Raw genomic sequence first — 11,679 nt, forward strand, 5'->3', positions numbered from 1 at the left:
GTCACCCTTTCATATTTTTTTGGACATAGAAGATATGCAGCATATCCGCGGGATTTTGGTAAATATATTTGAAAATTAGAATTCAAGTAGTCAAACCTTTAGTTTCTCAGGTACAATTTATAATTTTGTATTTTAATTACAAAGTAGTTGTATGGTAAAATTTAAGCTTTTGCTAAACGTGGGGCTGATACGACCTGATACGATGCCGTATCAGGCCCAACGTGGGCCTGATACGATGGAGTATCAGTGCTTGATATGACATTATATCATGTCCACGGTGTTCCTAATACTTTTGTATGTGTTGGTAGAAGTCTAATAATAATTTAACTTGGTCAGGTGTTCCGGTTTGCTTCACAAGAGGAGACGTTTCATTACTGCTTGGTATTGCAGACCGAGGAGCTTCAATTCTGATGAATTCAGCTAAAGCATCCAATGACCTCTTTCTAACTTACTTCTCAAACAAAAAAGAAGCTACTAGATCAAGAATTGAGGAGTTACTTAAATTTTATGGCAATCGCGTTGAAGTCGAAGATGATGTTTTATTATTTTACAAATTCTCTATTTTGTATATATTTGTTTGTGTCTTATTTTCTTCTAGTACATATAAGGTCTCGTTAAGACTTATAGATATAGTAGATGATTTTGAGAATCTTGATAGATTCAACTAGGTTGAAGCAATCCATGAATTTATGGCTCCACAATTACCTAAGATTGGGGACATATTTTCATCAACTGAGACAAAACATGCTAACACCAACCTCCCTTACCTAAAGGGATTTGCTGGTCTTTTGGCAGTAAGTGTTTAATTTGTGTGAAAATTTTTAATATTTTGTGAACAATTTTAAAATAGTTAACCCTTGTCATGGTGAATCAGGCATGATTTTTGGAGCATGTTCCAATCCAAAAACCATACAAAATAAAAGGAGCCAGAATAAATAAATGGAGGAATATTCCTTCACATATTAGTAAGGTGAGAGAATTGATTAACCAAGTTTCATCTGAAGAGGTAAATTTAGAATACTTTGACTATAGTTTGGTTAAAAAGTATGGTTTGAACATGTGGTTTAATATTCTTACAGGTTGTGATTGACCTAATCCCTAACCAAGATGAAAGATCATTGGTTGAGAACCTTGCTGGCGTTGATGACAGTCCACATGCAATGGAGGCATCACACATTGAAGTCACTGTAGGAGGAAGGCAGATTAATAAGGATTGTTGTAATTGCATTATTCAAGCAAACATAAATAAAGAGCTAACAATGGAGAACATGCAATTGAAGGAGAGGGTGAAAGAGTTACTTAAAATAGTTGAAAAAAAAGGCATGGAATCTCAATATAGCGAGCCTATAGACGATCCTCAAATTGAACCTGTAGGTGCTACAACAAGAAGTAGGAGAGGACGTGACAGAAGTCGCTATGATTATAGGGATACTCCAATTGATAGTCCATTGTGGCTCAAAACTTTACCTAAGAGGCAGCGTAGAAATATACATATAAGTGAGCCTGCGGAGAAAGTTACAAGTATAGGAGAAGGAAAAAAAGTTGTCAAAGAATATGTTGTTGTGGGCAAGGGGAAAGGAAAAATTGGTTTGGATGAAATGGAAGAAGAAATTAATATTGTACAATTGATGGAAGATAAATCTGATGAAGAGGCAGACAAGGATGTAGATATGTTTGCCAAATATGACAAAATGAGGAAACAAGCAATTGCTGTAAGACGATATATGCAAATTTCTTTACAATTTGTTAGATATAATGGATTATCTAATTGACTTTTTTATTTGTATGCATAGTATGTGAAGAAGCAATTTAAGTCTTCCAAGAAAAAAAAACAAGACGAAGAGGTGACGCACTTGTTAAAAGCCTTGGAGGAAATAAAGTATGTAAATTAAATAGTTGAATAGTAAAGTATATTATATGCTTATCTGATTACATAGTTGGGCTAAGGTTATCAAAAATAAATTTGTAAAAATAATCTGTGATTTGTTTGCTTTGTAGGTTTACAAATGATATAGTTTGGGAGGAACCACCCTTTTGTTTAAATTTATATTCCCTTTTATCTGGTGTGAATGGAGAAATGTTGACAAGAGGGGATGTAATCGACACGTATTGTAAAATTTTATTTAGGGGGGCATTCCCGTCTGGAAGCACATACAACAAGTCAATATATTGTTCAACATTCTTCACAGTAAGGAATTGATTTGATTATAGTAAAAAATAGAATTCTTTTTATTATTTGGTTATGTATGTATGACTTTGCATATTTGTAGTCATTAATGAAATCATCAAGTAAGTTTGCCTTCCAACACATGATAAAGACGGATAGACGAGATGAAGAGGTAAGGTATATATTTATACCTTTGTGCAGTGATAATGCACACTTCCACTTGCTGGTGGTGGACACCAAATCAATGACGTTCAATCAGTACAATTCTCTAGCAAGTAGAAGTAAATACAAATATGAATTTGAAGCAGCGGTGAGCATCTAATAATAATGTGTAGTTTTGTATTTTAATATAAATGCTAGTTGATGGAAAATGGAAATTTCCTCTTCAATCTTCAGGTATCAGATTTTAAATTATATAGTCGTGAGCACGTTGCTGCTATTCATCCAAACTTGGAAAGGCATTATCCGTTTGATAGATGGGTCTCTCGCACAATTGAATGTCCACAACAACAAGCAAGGTAAATCGAGCACAACGTGTAAATATAAATAATTGATAAAAAAATATTGACCATAAAAATGTTGTTGTTCTTTACAGCATTGACTGTGGCTTCTTTGTGATGCAATACATTTGATGTCTCCTATATGATATGAAGATGGACTTCAAACAAGGAGACATGAAAAAGATTAGAATTGATGTAATGGTAGCAATTTTGAGGGATAAGTATTTTAAAACATTGGATTAAATATCCAGTCTTGTAAGGCAAAAACTTGTATAGAATGTAAATGCACTTATTACGTAGTGTAGGACTTTTAATATCTCAGTATGTAGTCTTTGTTGTATAATACGGTGGTATGTAGTATATGAGAAGATTAGAAACTGTCACTGGAATATTAATAATATTGCATAGTGATTAGTCAAATATAAATCACAATATACAAAATGCAATGCTAGTGCTTATCAGTGGAAAGACACAATGGATATAAGTTATAATGCACATCATTTCTATCTTCTCAAAACTGAAAACATGGTAACGGTTGAGATTGTTTAAAAAATCAAATAGGCTCGGACCAACAGTCGGTTTCAAGAGCACAACGTCACTAGGTTCCGTGCCAACTGCCGCGGAGCAATACCTTATTAGAAATGAGGTTTAAATACATTTTGACACCAGATATACCATCTTCCTAGTTAGAACTTCACAGGGAACATGATTTCAAGTAGAACCAAGTAAGGGAGGGCCATCAGTGAGTTTTGGTCAAAACCCACTGATGGACCTTGACACCTCTGATTGGACCCATTTCAGCTATAGTGGTATTATGGAGTTGCAAGGACTCCAACTCTGCTAGCAAATCATTATTTATATATATATAGGTGTTGGGAAAAAACAATATAAAATTAGCCTTCGTTGGTCCTGATATGCTTGGATATCAGGCCCAACGTGGGCGTGATATGAGGGCATATCAGGCCCAATGTGGGCCTGATATGAGTATCATTTAATAAAGCATTATTATATCTCCCCCTAATATAAACTCCAAGCATGCTAACAGGGGCCTGATCAAAATAATAAAATAACATCAATTTTAAAAGTCACCTTCCATAGGGTAGAAAAGATAAGCTGTGCACTGTTCCGTGCCAACTGGCACGGAGCCATACTTCTAATCCATAGTGTATAAATTATGTTTTACACCATATATACCATCTCCCCACCAAGACCTTCATAGGGGAATTGATTTCATTTAAATCCAAGTAGGGGAGGGCCATCAGTGGGTTTTGGTCAAAACCCACTGATGGACCTAGACACCTCCGATTGGACTCATTTCAGTTCTAGTGGTATTCTGGAGTTGCAAGGACTCCAAATCTGGTGGAAAATCATTATTTAAATTTCTATAGGTGCTGGGAGAAAATTGAAATACAATCAGCCTCCGTTGGGCCTGATATGCTTGGATATCAGGCCCAACATGGGCCTGATATGAATGCATATCAGGCCCAAAGTGTTGGATTTTTCGGACCGCGAAAACCGCTTTTTCGCGTCGTGGAAACCCCGAAAGCCCCAAAGCCGTAGATCCGTGCAAGGAAAACCGATCAAAAATATGAGTACGAGTTTCAAAACTTTAGATCTACTCCTAGATCTATGTGTTGAGAGTTTTACCTTTGAAGCGTGCCCTCGCAAAATCTCGCTCGTCCAAGGTACGTGTCGGATCTCCAAAGTATCAAGGTAGATACTTCTCTAGTGATATCCACATGAACAAGGAGTGCTCTCTAGCACTCAAGGATGGAGAAGAGAGCCCCAAGTGTGCTAGCACTTTCTAGAGCTCTCGGATAGGATTGGAAAGGAAGAAAAAGAGAGAGTACAAAAGAAACTCATACACTCAAGAAGTAGTATCCCTCCTTTGTGACCTTCACTCTTCCTTTGCTCTTGGAATTCACTCAACCACCTTCTCCTCTCTTAGAAGTTCACGACAACAGCAGTAAGGAGGAGGAAGAAAGGTAGGAAGAAGATGAGACAATTACCACACATCAATTGCCACAAAACAAAACCTCCTTTGCATTAGTGTGGCCGGCCACAACATTGTAACCTCCCCATTAATGTGGCCGGCCACATTAAAGCCAAGGGGAGAGTGTAACCCCCATGAGGTGGCATGTCTCATGAGGTGGAGGTGATGTGGCAAGGATGAGTCATCCTTATGATGTGGTAATACATCAAGTCAAACTTGATGTTTCAACTTCTACTTGGTCAAGTCAAACTTGACCAATTGTCTTCCTTGTTGAGTTAAATCCAACCTTTAATTCAAGTCAATTTTAATTTAATGAATCTCAATTCATTAATATAAATTAACTCAATGAATCAAATCTAAATTAGACTTATTCAACAATTGAATCTAATTGAGTCTAACTCAATAAGTCAAATTTGAATCCAATCTTTGGTGCATCATATGAACCTAATCTAATTGGTTCATCATATGAACCTAATCTCCATCCACTTGTTCTTTGTGTGTGACCCAATAGGTTCTTGTAACGTTGGCAATGTTTCTAAACTCCTTTAGAAACATAGGCAATGAGCGACATCTAGCAATACATCATTGGTACCCAAGTTACAAGAATGTTGAGATCCAACATCACCTTGTGACTACTAATTGTGACTCCTCACAATATGTGACATTGTCCTTCTATCCTAGACATCAAGATTGATCAATATGAGGCATAGACCATGTCATCCTCTAATCAATCTAAATCTTGAACTCCAAGTAGACACACTCGATCAAATGAGCTCAACATCTCATGTTGACTCATTTGGGCATGGCCATGCACTTAGTGGTCTCACTCTATCAAGAATATTGATGTCACTCCCGTCATATGGGAGGGATAGATCCCATCTACATCACTCACATCCCTCTGCATAATTTGTTACATACCCGGTAATCGCCTTTATAGTCCACCCAGTTACGGGTGACGTTTGACGAAACCAAAGTACATAACTCCTTATGTAGGGATCCATGGTGACTTCAGGTCTAAGGACTAATAGTCATACTAATAGCCACATGAGAAAGTATATGACACTCACATAACGATCCATGATACTTTCTCATGGCGGGTCATTCAGTATACATTCTCCAATGCATACCCATGTGTCAACCTGATATCTCCATATCCATGACTTGTGAGATCAAGTCATCGAGTTCACCTACATGCTAGTCTTATTGCATTAACATTGTCCCTGAATGTTAATACTCGACTAGCAATGATTTAGAGTAGTGTTCCCTATATCATCTCACTATCGGTTCAACTAACCGATTGATATAGGTGAGAACCATCTACTCAAGGACATTATTATACTTAGTTTATTTGGCACCAATACAAGTAAGTATAATAACCAAAATCCAAATGCCTTTATTAATATACAAGAATATGATACAATGAGTCCATAAAATCATCAAATTATCTTTTAGATGGATAATCTATATAAAAATTTTATTTATTTATATCTTATTATTTGATTAATCTAAATTCTCTAGTTGTATGCTAACTTAATTAAATAAATACTTAATTAAATTAAGTGAACCCCTTTAATTAAACCATTGAGTTTTTGGATACTACAATTCCCCCCCCCCCCCCCCCCATTAAATAAAATTTCGTCCCCGAAATTAACACTTACCAAGTCCATCCTAGGTAGCGGTTCCTTGGGTACAAGCCCCATTAGCATGCTAAATTAACACTTTTAAGCCTACTATTTAATTACAAATGTTAAATTCATGATTTACCTGAAATGCCCGGATCTGCCTCTTCGGCCTGCATCAAGAATACCCTCCCTTGTACAAGCGATAGGGTTTGGGGACAATCCTTTTTCAAATGAACAGTAGCCCCACATTTGTAACATTTGCTTGATCCCCTTAAGCAAACTCCTGAGTGTGGGCACTGGCATGTCGGGCATATCAGAGGCTAATGAGGCTTTGGATCCTCTTGCTTTTGTGGCCACTCCTCATTGGCCCTTCCGGGGTTCGGTAGCTTTGCTCTTGTTTCGCTACTGAGGTGGCGCAGGGTACGATCGTTTGTTTTGTCTATCAGCCTCTATGTCTTTCTAATCCTGCTCCACTCTTAGGGCCCTAGTCATGGCATCTGCGTAACTTTTAGGGTTGATCACCCTTACATTGCGACGTAAGATAGGTCGTAATCTGTTGGTGAAATGCCTCAATTTTTCTATAGGATTGTCAGCTATAATGGGCACAAAGTGGCACCCCTACTCGAACTTCCTGATAAACTCGGCAACAGTGCAGCTACCCTATCGGAACGTTATGAACTCTTGAGTCAACCTTTATCGCACATCCTCTGTGAAGTATTTAGCATAGAACACCTCCTTGAAGCCATCCCATGATAGTGTAGCTAGGTTCAGACCTACAACTGCCCCATCCCACCATAGCAGAGCATTGTCCTTGAGGAGATAAGTGTCGCACCTCACCCTATCCACACTGTCATGCCCTAGGTAGTTCCTGCCAGAAAATATTTCGGTAGCATCTCCCCTGTACAAGTGACAATCAGAAACTTTCTACAACATATCCTTACACGACCAACACGACCGGAAACATACAATAAAATAAAAGTGACAACCACGCTGTATAATAGTAAACAAACCAAACTAAAGTAATGATAAGGAAATCATCTCAAATATCCTACTCAACTACACCTATAAAACTCAATCTTATATCCTACTCAACTACATCCATAAAACTCAAATCACAACGACACAAATATAATCAACTCACCTCTTGTTCCGTGCAAGCAGGCATGTAGCAGAACATATCCAAATAAAACCCCATCGACAAATAAAGGATAAACAATACAATATCCATCGAGCAAAACCAGAACAAGTCTAAAGCATAGTCCAGATAGTATAATAAGAAAATCAAAAGACCAAACAACATCCCTTTCTAAAAGGGAGCTCTAGATGGAAGATATAGTTCCTCAGAGCTCAGTTATAAAATATTTTGTACCTGAGCTCTTATAAAAGGACTATCAGGGAGGTCGAGGATCCACGAAAAAGGTGTGCCTCGAATCATCTGTTCTTGTTCTGCAGTCGGGTTAACAGAAGAGATAAACTTTCTGAAGTGGCAAATAGTACTTTTCTAGTTCATTCTTTTAGTTCTTCCTCTGTTGACGTAACTTTGATAATTTGGTCGATCAGCACACACACTTGTCGAGACTTCTTTTTTTGCCATTGCGAACCTAGGTATTGTATAACCACACCCAGAAAAACAACTCTTAGTTCTCGTAATAACGACTACTCTCTTATTCTAACACACCCACATAAACCCTAGGTTAACCGGTTATAGAAAGCTTAACTAAATGAGCAATCGACCTACGTATGGAAATGATTCTTGAACGCCGGTGAATGTAGAGTCACGCCTCGACCGGAGCTACGTAGAATGGCTTCGAGAAGAAGATGACGACCGAAACAGGAGAGTGTGCTCTTTTGCAGATTGAAACTTGGGCCCGATATCTCATTATTTTATTTTATTTAATCATCTCGATTTATGTGTAAGATTATTTATTATTATTTTGAAATAATACTTTTTATAATATCAGGCCCCACGTTGGGCCTGATATGCACTCATATCAGGCCCACGTTGTGCCTGATATCCAAGCATATCAGGCCAAACGGAGGCTGAATGTATTTTAATTTTCTCACAGCACCTATAGATATTTAAATAATTATTTGCCACCAGATTCTGAGTCCTTGCAACTCCAGAATACCACTAGAGCTGAAATGGGTCCAATCGGAGGTGTCTAGGTCCATCAGTGGGTTTTGACCAAAACCCACTGATGGCCCTCCCCTACTTGGATTTACATGAAATCAAGTCCCCAGTGAAGGTCTTGGTGGGGAGATGGTATATATGGTGTCAAACAAAATTTATACACCATGGATTAGGAAATATGGCTCCGTGCCAAATGCCATTTATTTTTTCATAAGGAGCATGGTAGCACATTTTAAGTTTATAGAAAGGGGGAGATAGTATAAATTTATAAGAAAAGATACCATACCAAGGACACTTTGAGCCTGATATGGTCTCATATCGGTCCAACGTTGGGCCTGATATGCTTGGATATCAGGCCCACGTTGGGCCTGATATGCACTCATATCAGGCCCACGTTGGGCTTGATATCCAAGCATATCAGGCCCAACGGAGGCTGATTGTATTTTAATTTTCTCCCAGCACCTATAGAAATATAAATAATGATTTGCCACCAGATTTGGAGTCCTTGCAACTCCAGAATAACACTAGAACTGAAATGGATCCAATCAGAGGTGTCTAGGTCCATCAGTGGGTTTTGACCAAAACCAACTGATGGCCCTCCCCTACTTGGATTTACATGAAATCAAGTCCCCAGTGATGGTCTTGGTGGGGAGATGGTATATATGGTGTCAAACATAATTTATACAACATGGATTAGGAAGTATGGCTCCGTGCCAGTTGCCATTTATTTTTTCATAAGGAGCATGGTAGCACATTTTGAGTTTATAGAAAGGGAGAGATAGTATAAATTTATAAGAAAGGATACCATACCAAGCCCACATTTGGCTTGATATGGTCTCATATCGGGCCAACGTTGGGCCTGATATGCTTGGATATCAGGCCCACATTGGGCCTGATATGCACTCATATCAGACCCACGTTGGGCCTGATATCCAAGCATATCAGGCCCAACGGAGGCTGATTGTATTTTAATTTTCTCCTAGCACCTATAGAAATATAAATAATGATTTGCCACCAGATTTGGAGTCCTTGCAACTCCAGAATAACACTAGAACTAAAATGGGTCCAATCGAAGGTGTCTAGGTCCATCAGTGGGTTTTGACCAAAACCCACTGATGGCCCTCCCCTACTTGGATTTACATGAAATCAACTCCCCAGTGAAGTTCTTGGTGGGGAGATGGTATATATGGTGTCAAACATAATTTATACAACATGGATTAGGAAGTATGGCTCCGTGCCAGTTGCCATTTATTTTTTCATAAGAAGCATAGTAGCACATTTTGAGCTTATAGAAAGGGGGAGATAGTATAAATTTATAAGAAAGGATACCATACCAAGGCCACTTTGGGCCTGATATGGTATCATATCGGGCCAACGTTGAACCTGATATGCTTGGATATTAGGCCCACGTTGGGCCTGATATGCACTCATATCAGGACCACGTTGGGCCTGATATGCACTCATATCAGGACCACGTTGGGCCTGATATGCACTCATATCGGGCCCACGTTGGGCCTAGTATCCAAGCATATCAGGCCCAACGGAGGCTGATTGTATTTTAAATTTTTTCCACAACCTATAGATATTTAAATAATTATTTGCCACCAGATTCTGAGTCCTTGCAACTCAATAAAACCACTAGAACTGAAATGGGTCCAATCAGAGGTGTCTAGGTCCATCAGTGGGTTTTGACCAAAACCCACTGATGGCCCTCCCCTACTTGGATTTACATGAAATCAAGTCCCCTGTGAAGGTCTTGGTGGGGAGATGGTATATATGGTGTCAAACATAATTTATACACCATAGATTAGGAGTATGGCTCCGTGCCTGTTGGCACGGAACAGTGCACAACTTATCTTTTCTACCCTATTGAAGGTGACTTTTAAAATTGATGTTATTTTATTATTTTGATCAGTCCCCTGTTAGCATGCTTGGAGTTTATATTAGGGGGAGATAGAATAATGCTTTATTAAATGATATTCATATCAGGCCCACGTTGGGACTGATATGCACTCATATCAGGCCCACGTTGGGCCTGATATCCAAGCATATCAGGCCCAACGGAGGCTGATTGTATTTTAAATTTTTCCCAGCACCTATAGATATTTAAATAATTATTTGCCACTAGATTCTGAGTCCTTGCAACTCCAGAATACCACTAGAGCTGAAATGGGTCCAATCATAGGTGTCTAGGTCTATTAGTGGGTTTTGACCAAAACCCACTGATGGCCCTCTCCTACTTGGATTTACATGAAATCAAGTCCCCTGTGAAGTTCTTGGTGGGGAGATGGTATATATGGTGTAAAACATAATTTATACACCATGGATTAGGAAGTATGGTTCCGTGCCAGTTGCCATTTATTTTTTCATAAGGAGCATGGTAGCACATTTTGAGTTTATAGAAAAGGGGAGATAGTATAAATTTATAAGAAAGGATACCATACCAAGGCCACTTTGGGCCTGATATGGTCTCATATCGGGCCAACGTTGGGCCTGATATGCTTGGATATCAGGCCCACATTGGGCCTGATATGCACTCATATCAGGCCCACGTTGGGCCTGATATCCAAGCATATCAGGCCCAACGGAGGCTGATTGTATTTTAATTTTCTCCCAGCACCTATAGATATTTAAATAATTATTTTCTGCCATATTATGAGTCCTTGCAACTCCAGAATACCACTAGAGCTGAAATGGGTCCAATCAGAGGTGTCTAGGTCCATTAGTGGGTTTTGACCAAAACCCACTGATGACCCTCCCCTACTTGGATTTACATGAAATCAAGGCCCCTGTGAAGGTCTTGGTGGGGAGATGATATATATGGTGTAAAACATAATTTATACACCATGGATTAGGAAGTATGGTTCCGTGCCAGTTGCCATTTATTTTTTCATAAGGAGCATGGTAGCACATTTTGAGTTTATAGAAAAGGGGAGATAGTATAAATTGATAAAAAAGGATACCATACCAAGGCCACTTTGGGCCTGATATGGTCTCATACTAGGCCCACGTTGGGCCTGATATCCTCTGATATCTGGCCCAACGGAGGCTGATTGTATTTTAAATTTTCCCACCACCTATACATATTTAAATAATTATTTGCCACCAGATTCTGAGTCCTTGCAACTCCATAAAACCACTAGAACTGAAATGGGTCCAATAAGAGGTGTCTAGGTCCATCATTGGGTTTTGACCAAAATCCACTGATGGCCCTCCCCTACTTGGATTTACATGAAATCAAGTCCCCTGTGAAGGTCTTGGTGGGG

The sequence above is a fragment of the Zingiber officinale genome, chromosome 5B (genome assembly GCF_018446385.1).
Source record: "Zingiber officinale cultivar Zhangliang chromosome 5B, Zo_v1.1, whole genome shotgun sequence".
In the NCBI taxonomy this organism is placed as follows: domain Eukaryota; kingdom Viridiplantae; phylum Streptophyta; class Magnoliopsida; order Zingiberales; family Zingiberaceae; genus Zingiber; species Zingiber officinale.